Source organism: Charadrius vociferus, unplaced genomic scaffold, assembly GCF_000708025.1.
Source record: "Charadrius vociferus isolate BGI_N301 unplaced genomic scaffold, ASM70802v2 scaffold15, whole genome shotgun sequence".
Taxonomy (NCBI): Eukaryota; Metazoa; Chordata; class Aves; order Charadriiformes; family Charadriidae; genus Charadrius; species Charadrius vociferus.
This window is the reverse complement of record NW_009650064.1, coordinates 174,392-184,322: the sequence shown is the minus strand read 5'-3', so window position 1 is coordinate 184,322 and position 9,931 is coordinate 174,392.

The window sequence follows — 9,931 nt, the reverse complement described above, 5'->3', positions numbered from 1 at the left end:
ACTGGTTTTATATTTTTCCAGGACCAAGTATAGCAGCCTCTGAAGAGATCAGCAGCTGGGGAACATTTTGGATATCCAAATTCCTAATGACCCCAGAGTAGTATTCCCAAACCTCTTGGCAGTTCCAAATTTCATGCCAAAAGTTGCAGGCATCTGTCTTACATTTTGAACATTTGTCATCAATATTCTTATTTAATTTAAACATCCGCTTAGGGGGGTCACGTATTCTCAGTGAATAAAATTAGCTGCATGTAACCAATCTGTGAATTTGAGTTTAATCATAGAGCTCCGGTCTGGTTACAGATGTCTTTGTCCAAGGACTGTAGTTTACTACCGAATGCCTTCCCCATTAGCTTTGGGATTATCAAGCAAGGATTTATACCGTGTAGAAACCTTTTTCCTTTCTAAATACATAACTGAATGCTCTCACTGGGGGGATTAAATTCAGGCTCTCTGAAAGACCTACAGCTGGTTATCTCCTTTAGCACTGACTTTGCAATCCACACTAAGGTGAGGGGCAGGGCATGGTCTCGCTGCCTCAGGAACATAGCAAAGATCAAATTGCCAATGAAAGTCACAATTCAGTTCCTGCTCCCAATTGATCCTGGAGGGAGGAACAAGGTTGCCACCACCTATTTTTCTGGGTCGGTTTATTACCTGCTCTCGCTCTCTCAGCTGTGTCAGCTGAAGCTTTGGGGATGCTACATCGAAGCTCCACTAGCTCTCCCTCCTTCGTGTCTGTGTCTGCTGCTCCTTTTGCTTGTGGCGCCCGCTCACTGCCCTGCACAGGTGCAAGAAGGAGGTGTGCAACTGAGCCTGTGGAAAATGATGGGGCTGCCTCTCTCTTAAATGTCATTGTTAGGATGTGGTAATTGGTCCCAAACTCCTCGAATCTTTCTTTGTATCATAAACATCCTGCACAGATGTGATTCCCAGTTCTTCACGTAGCAGAAGTTAATTAATTCATCACTGCAGTTCATTTTAACAGAATTATAGCTTTGATGTGACAGTAATGGCAGAGTGCTAGCAGTGCATAAACTACAAACATTTTTATTAATATGCTTATTTGTATCATATCAACAATCCCAAGGAAAAGGCAGAAACAAGATCTGATATTCAGCCTCTGCTCTCCACCCTGCTGTGAATAGTGTCTATGTATTTGTACGATGTTTAGCCCATAGCGTATGTAAGCCGTCATGATTCACAGAATCACAGAATGGTCAGGGTTGGTAGGGACCTTCTGAGGTCATCTAGTCCCCCTGCCAAAGCAGGTTCACCTAGGGCAGGTTGCACAGGATGGCATCCAGGCGGGTTTCAAATGTCTCCAGAGTGGGAGACTCCACAGCCTCTCTGGGCAGCCTGTGCCAGTGCTCTGCCACCCTCAAAGTAAAGAAGTTTTTCCTCATGTTCAGAGGGAATTTCCTGTGTTCCAGTTTGTGGAAACTAGTCCATAAGCTAGACTCTCCCACTGTCATCATGAGATCTAGAACCAACTCTCCTTAAGGAAGAAATCATTCATATGACCCTTGGAGTTGAAGGGTTTTATTGTGGTCCTGTCTACAGAGTCCAGGAATAAGTCCACTGAATTATGTGCAAAACCAGCTGATTTTGATGTAGAATCAGTAAGAGGTAAAGATGAAATGAATCTGAGGTCTCTTTGCTGTGATGGCACATACCGGTTTCCTTTCTCTGAAAGACATTAGATTCCACAGCCAATACTGAGTTTCCCTGTGGAGCAGCATGGTCTCAGATGCTGTCCTCAGGCAGCTCTGAGCTGCTTTGTGAAGACCCAGTGTACCAAGCTGAGCCCCAATGACATGGGGAATACTTGCTGTATATTTTTTCCTGAAATTTTTATAGTTAAAAACATTACAAACTTTTCAAACATCTTTGAAATACTGAAAAGATGCAAATATGTGAATCCCTGTCTTTGAGGATTGCTCTGGATAATGCCTGGAATTTATTAAGTATTCTGTTGTGATAATAAGTTCATACAGAAAGTAGAAATCAAGGGTCATGAAAATTACTTTGCTAAGGGATCCATAAGGAGCTAAATGATTGATGTGTGTGAGTTGTGGAACGAACTAATCCTCCTTCAGGTAATCCTGAGATGTCTTCCAAGACACATACTCTTCAGCCATTCATTAAAGTCACCAGACCAAATTCTTGAAGTGTTTTTACTCGTTACAGTGGATTTAATTCAATTCTGGCTTTTGCACTGTCTGTATTAGAAAACTCTCAGGACCTGAACAGAGGTTGCTGCATGCAGCGCACAGGCACTTGGAGGCCAGAAGAATACACATCGTATTTATCTTCCTCAGTCATCACTGCCTGACAGAAGAGCATAGAGCTGTAATTTGGGGTATGGATTGTAAGCCTCCACCAGCACTCAGCTGAGCTGACAGGGAGTGGTTTTCTCTTAAACGTCTTTTCACAGAGACCCTTCTGAGATGAACTGGAGCTAGAGCTGGAGCTGGTACCTTTCTGCACCCTGGCAGATAGAGTACAGTCCACAGTGACTGCTTCAGACCCAAAGGCCAACATTTTACTTCCCTAAAATCCCATTTGGGAGCTGTTTGAACTCATGTTGCCTGCAGTACCTGGTAGGCGTCTGACGTTTTACACCAGGTATGTGCTTTGCTGGGCTGCACGACAACTCTCATATCCCAAACTGGGCATTGCCTTTCCTCTCTGTGTGTTTCTGTGTTGCCCGCTCAGGCACTGTCTGAGCACACCTGGTTATCTCCCACCCACGAAGTCTTTCCATCTTGTCCCAGACACTGCAGCGTATGGACATCCCATCTCCTGGGACGTGGGGCTCTAACATGCAAATCTGTGACTGCTTGACTGGGCATAGCCCAGAGTTTCCTATCTCACCTGGTACTCCAGGGGTCCTCTTTTTCTGTGTTTCCTCTCCATGCTGTTCCACTTCCTACCAATTTACTAAATAGTCATTAGCACAAAGCATGGACCCTGGTGACTTTTATATCCCACTAGCAGTCTCACTGCTGAGATTAAAGCCAGTCCTGCTTTTTTTCTCCTTTGTCTCCTCCATCTTCATCTGACTATGACTAATACAAATAAAATCAGAAGATGGATTTGATGTTCTCTCTTGATGTCAGGGTGAGAACACCAGAGCTCTACTATTGCATATAAAAAGTACAGAGCTCCTCTCCTTCCTTACTGTTTTCCTGGTGGAAGAAAGGAAACATCTCAAAAATCACTTTTCTTCACTCTGTGGCTCCCCAGAAGAGATGGATGTTGCCCAGTGATTTTTCTGAGGGATAAGGACTAGTCTATACCCTTCTCCACTGCTTTTTCTGTTACATTAAGCACACAGTGGATCTGGGATTTGGGGCTTCTGAGAAACCTGAATTCTGCCCATTTGCTGCTGAAGGCAACGTGGACTGCAGCTCAGAGAGGTGACATCAGCACCAGGCAGGAGCTACCAGCAACCCATCCCTGCCTGCTGGCCCTGGCTTTCTGCCTGCCAGGGGAGCTGTGACAGGGGCACAGGGTACCAGAACACAAGTGACAGTGACCAGGGACTGCAAGTATCAGGAGTATCAGCAACTGTGTTTTGCCATCTCCCTGCCAGCGCTATGCGTGTGTGCACAATCATCTGGATGCCAGAGGCACTGTAACAGGAGCAGCCAGCAAGGGTTTGTGCCTGCTTTCCCCCTCCCGAGCTATTTTACAGGTATGCAAGCTGCTCAGGTAAGAAAGAGAAATTGGTGAAGCACAGAGTGCTAAACCCGCCTGCACATCACCCTGCTTCAGCCCAGCAGCCCTGAATCAGACAGAAGCAAAGTGAGAGGTCTCCTAACGTGGGAGCAGATGTGAGCCTCTGTTTTGTCATGACAATTGCCCCACCGGGGCCAATGGCCAGGACACAGGGTAGGGGTCCCTGTCGCCAGCTGCCCCCAGGCAGCCACTGGAAGGAGTGCTGGGGGGGCTAGAGGCTCATCGAGGGGCAATGAGCACGTCTGCAGCAAAGTAAGGTCCCAGAGGCTCCTGAACGAAAGGAGCTGTGAGCATCAGCAGGGATGACATCAGCCAGCACGGCTCAGGAAACCTTCAAGGAGCAGGGCTGGAGGATGTGCCCCATCCTGCAAGGACACCAAGGAGCCTTTTACTTGATCAGTGTCATCCAAACATTCTGAGTTTTCTCCTATTTACTGACTTTAATGTTTGAGTTTGTTATTCTGTTCTGTAATAAAAAAATGCTTTAGGGATTGGAGGTCTTCTGGTATGCTGGCTTCACAAAAAGTCTGGAGCAGCTTCACTTCAAACCTCTTGCCAGTTCAAGTCCCATCACAGCATTCAGTGGGGAATTGAAGAGCTGGATATGTTTCTCCTGTCTCCAGGCTTAGTTCACTGTCTAGATTTATGTCAGCTCAGAAAAGCTGGGATAATTTAAAAAGCTGGAAAATAATGTCATATGTTTTAAAAGAGCCCAGTGGACCTGGGGATCGGTACATGTGGGGTTTGTGGTCTGGACAGGGTCTCTATCTGCTTTCTTTTATGTCATTCTCACGGTTGCTAGGACAGTGCCGAACTTCGACAGACTTTTCAGGCAATCTCAGTAGTCTTCCCAGTCCTTGCAAAAACTAGTCTCAGAATTAATATCTTTTGTCTCTCAGCTGTCGACTTTCCTTTTAAAACTCCTAGACCAAAAATATATCCATTTTTGTTAGCTGTAATAGTGACTTGGACAAGCAAGCTCTAAGTACAGTTTGGATGCTGCTGGCTAAGGAAGGTATTTGGCTCTGCACAGATTCTGTAATCCTTTTCAATTTAATTATTTTGCTGTAATCTCCACTAAAGACCCCATAGCCACAGGACTATAATAGCAGCTCCAAATCATAATAACATGCCCAAATAAAATCCCTTGGTTCTCCTCTGACGCATGGAATGAGGACAGGCATCCACGAAGCTGAGAGCACTGCCTTGATCAGACCTCTGTCCCTGCAAGTGGGATACGCTCAGGGCAAGGATATGTTCCAGATCACTCACTTCACCCTGCAGTGTGAAGACTAATCTCTCTCCTGCATGGGGCCTTCAACTCTCCTCTGACGGTCGGTGCCAGCAGGCCATTTGAAAATCAGTCTGTGGCCATTCCCCTCTTTCAAAATATGACTGCTCCTTTCACTGTCTCCGGTTCATGTTTAAAGGGAGGAGTTGAGCACTGCTCTCCTACATGCTGGCAGAGGGAATGCTTTCTCTTGTTGGTGGGACGAGACAGTGAAGTAGGCAGGGGTTAGCTGGCAGAGAGGCTACAGGCATGGCCTGTCCTGGTCTGCAGGTCCTGGTGCACTCTGGCATGAGCAAGGGGCCTCACTGCACCTCAGCAAGACCATGGAGCTGCCCTTTGGCAAACCTTTAGCCCTGTGAAAACTGAAGCACTTATGAAATATCAGTGCCTCCTGGGACATGTAGTTGCTGAATTTCAGCTTTGTTCTTAGGTATTTAGCCTGGGATTGAAGGAGAATTTGTCCTCTTCTCTGTGGGGTTCTACTGTGTTCAAGGTTAATTCAAGCTCCTCAAATTGGCTTTTCTTGTTTTTTCTTTTCTGAAATGAGTAGCCATAACTAATTCTTGAGTTTTCCAATCTGTAGGAACTTCATATGACATGACATGTGAGTGTGACATTATACCTCCAGTAATAGAGATGCTTTACACAAAGGTTGCCCTTTTTGGTTAACAATTGCAAAGGGCGAGGTGCAAAGGCCTAGGCATACTACAAAATGATGTCATTTTCACACTGTGATCTATTTTAAAACATGACATGGGTTTCCATGACACAGATTAAATTATTAGTAGATAAACTAATGCATTAAGTAAGTAGAAACAGCTAATTGTGTGAAAACACCAGGGAAAAGGTTGCAGCCAAGGGTTATGTGACCTGTCTTGTCACCCCTCATGTATTTAGTTAGCTACGAGTGCTTTTGTTGCCTTTTTGAATCTACTTGAGAGCAAATGTTGAGAAGAAGCTCCACAGATGAGGTATGAACAAGGGGAGATGACTTACAGTCAGATGGGAGATCATGCTCTGCAGTGGTCCCTCCCTTGGGACCAGGCAGCAGGGAAGGGAGCTGCCTTGGAGGTTTCTCTTGCACGGTGATAGAGAGAAGTTATACCAAAGGGCTGAGTAGAAGAGGCCGACATTATGAGAAAAGGATCATGGTCACCTGTGTGAGAGTTTCAGATAAGCTGAAGATGATGAGGCAAAAGAGTGAGGTCGGAGATATCTCCGAGGCAGGTCATTACAGAGAGCTGTGAGCGTGGTGTTGGGGGCAGCAAGGGCAGGCGCTGCATTTAGAGCAGTTTACAACAAAATTGGAAAAAAGCTCCAGACGGTGGCTGCAAGCGAGACTGCCAGTGCTCCCTGGGAGGAAGAGGCAATGAGGTAACAACTGCAGAATCAAGTGAAATCAAAGAACTGTTTTTCAAAAGCAGAGAGATTAGCTCTCACTTTATTCTGAGGGGAGAGAAGTGCATGAAAATGACAAAGAAAAAAATTCATATTTTGTCTGTTTCAAAGAAAGGCTACAGTACTGCACTAAAATCTGCCCCTGAGCTGCTGTTTTGTCCTCGTGGTCCAGCTGGTCCTTGTGCTGGTTCAAGCCTGCCAAATCCTTGCAGCTCCTGGTTCCCCTCGGCTTTCGCAGGGTGACTCACTGGAAACTCTGCTGCAGCTACTTCTGGTGTGCTTTTCCTTATAGTGTAAGAGCTCCTTGCAAATTAAAAGGCTTCCTGATGAAGACCGGATCCTGATGCATCTCAGATTCCTCCGGACAAAATCCATTTTTTCTACATTATCAATATCATAGCAATTATATTTCTTTTCCAAGGCTGACCGGTAGCTGATTTAGGGAGGTGATTGTCAAACCATCCACATCTTTTCTTTTAGGTCAGATCTTTGTTTATAAAGCAACAGTTAATGTCTCTTATTATCCATAGAAGTACTCAGATGATTTTATTTAGACGCATCAATCAATGATTGTTTGAAGTTGTCAAGACTTTTCTCCAGACAACTAGAAAAAGTTTTTTAAAAATATACTATTACTTGGTTTTCATTAGGAGAGTAAGCCTGTAAAAAGCAGAATTTTTAATGGATAATTGGTGGAGGTTTAAGAAAGCATTCCAAGTGGATTTTATGATCAGGTGCTTCTTTATAGCCTTTATATTCACTGAGGGTAACAGATTCAATCTGAAGGGGGATGTGAAGGTCACTGCAATGTTGAACCACTCTGGAATGAAGGATTGACATAAAGGTTCAGCTGTAAAATGGTACCTACAACTTACTGAACTTCCTTTAGGCAGCACGGTTTACTAAGAGCTGTGAATGAAACAGTGTATATCCATTGCTTGACAAGGCTAGAGGCTGTGTCCTAGGGATGGGGTATATGATTTTTCTTGGAAATTTTCATTCTGACTTTGCAAACCTTTAAGGTAATCATAAATATCTGACCTAATGGAAGCTGAATACTGCTCAGTCTTTGAGGTTTGAAGTTTGCTTTGTGCTCCAGATAGTAGCTCATTAAAGATTGCCTGACAGCTCTCCAGGGACTGTCTCCTCATCTGGTGGAAATCGGTGTTGTTCCACATGCTTCAAAGGATCTGTCTTTCCTTCCTCTTACGCGTAAACAGTCTTTTAAACTAATGAACAGAGATCTCAGGTTCACGGCACAGTTAGAAAGGGACAGATGATAAGATGAACTCGTGTAACGTTCACATCTTAAGCTTCAGTTGTTTTATTATTTAGTATATCAGAAACAGAACTGCAGCAGCTAGTATGGGCTAAAGGTAGGTCTGGATGGGGTGAGGAGTCGCTTTCAGTGCAAAAGGAGGAATGTGTTGTTTAGTAATTTGTATTATGTACTCCTGGAGCTAAACCTGTGCATCTGGAGAGGAGGTCTACTGCATTAGCAGGGGGCTGGATGGTGAAATGGGAGGTGCCTAACTAAACGTAGGAGGTGCTTCATAATTTCTGAGGTATGGGATGAGCCAGAACCCAAAGGTCAGCTGCAACGGGACTCAGCCTACACAGGAAAGTTTATCTCCTGCAGACCCCTCATTCCTCAAGCATCTGCTTGAGCTATTCATGTTTTCTTCAGGTTTCAGAACTGCACCGATCACTGCTACCTGAGTAAACAGGCTGAGAGAAAACACTTGTCCCCACCTTGTTAAACGTCTTCTGCGTGGGGGCAGTGTCTGCCCTGACCACCACTCTGCAGGGACCGTGGCAGTGTCTGGAGTGCTGCAGCACTGTAGGGCTTTAAAGGGCAGCAGCAGCAGTGTCTGTGGTTTACTCAGGCTATGCCTATGAAGGAAAACTGAACAAGGATAGCTTATAGATGGGTTTACTTTTACCGGATTTGATATCCATGAAGTTTAACTGGTTAGAAATGTACTTACATGCCAACTCACTGGTTGTTTAAAACCAGAAACAAATAATTCTGCATGCTACATATAGCAATTAATAGTCTTTTAATAGCCTTCAGTGCTGGTTTTCAGGAAATAATGTCGTACTATTAACATTCCTGTAAGACCATTAGTCTTAAATGCATGTAATTGATGGCAGTACTAATGTTTGTAAAATGAACTGAGGCTGATTTATAAGTCTGATAATAAAATAGTTCAGTAAAGGGCTTTGATCTAATAGCTGTGAAAACAGTACACACACCTTAAAGATTACCTTTGCAGATATCCATCCTCCTTTCAACTTTTACTATCTTCAGACATGATGATTTGGAAGGGAAAAATCCCAGCTAAATACATCTTGATGGAGATGACCATTGATCAGTTACACTCTTCTCCTTCCAAATATGAACATCCAGTAGTACACTGACTCCTTGGGCCATTTTCAGTGATCCTTTTTTCATTGCTATTGACTGAGATTAAAGAAAATAAACACCTTGCCTGTTCTCTTAAGTAATAGAACTGGTCAGAGATTTCCTTGGCATATACTGAAGTCTAGCAAACTTATTCCTCCAGCATGATCTTTCTCCTGCAAAAGAAGTACTTATACCTACAATATTATCTATGGTAAATCTCCAGTTGCTTTGGTCAATTGGATCCATCCACTTTGCCAGTTTTTCTTTCCTTTTCCTCCTTCCTTATAGAAATTGTAATTTAAAAATAAAAATCAAGTGGCTCAATATTCATTCAGGTTTTCCACATTATTGAAACAGTTCATTTTGCTCACTAAGTAAATACATTTGAGTAATTTATTAGGCACATTTAATAAAATTGAAAGATTTCATTCATAAAGGTAGTGAGAGGTAATATTCTTCCCATATATGGCTCAGTACTTACAGTGCTTAGCTAAGAGTGTCTCCTCTGTTTTCTTGATAGTGCACCACAAGATTTTATGGGCTGGTTGTCTTACTCCTTCTAGATGAAGACATTGTCCTTTGCATAAATAATTCAGCATTTTTGTAGTTGGTCAGTATGTTGACTGTCTGAGCTCCCTCCTCAGTCACTATCTACCACAGCTCCTCATTCAGGCAACGTGTAAGCAGTTGAGAGTGGAAAAGGAAGAGGAGCTCTTCCTCTGCGTACCTCCTAGTCTGGCAGGTAGGACACCCACATGGAGAGTGGGAGACCTTGCATCAACCCCCTGTGCTGAATCAGGCAGCAGAAGGACAGGAACTTGGACCTCTCACAACCCATGTGCATGTTATTAACTACTGGACTGGAGAGGACAGACAGGGGGAAGGGGGAAGCTGGCGGCACTGCATGCTTCCTCTGCTCCTGTGCATTCAGCCTCTGATTTAGAAAAGTTGATATCAATGGCTTTCCCCTTCCCTTCCCTTCCCTTCCCTTCCCTTCCCTTCCCTTCCCTTCCCTTCCCTTCCCTTCCCTTCCCCTCCCTTCTCTCCTCTCCTTTCTCCTCTTTCTCTTGCCTTGCCTTTCTTTCCCTTTC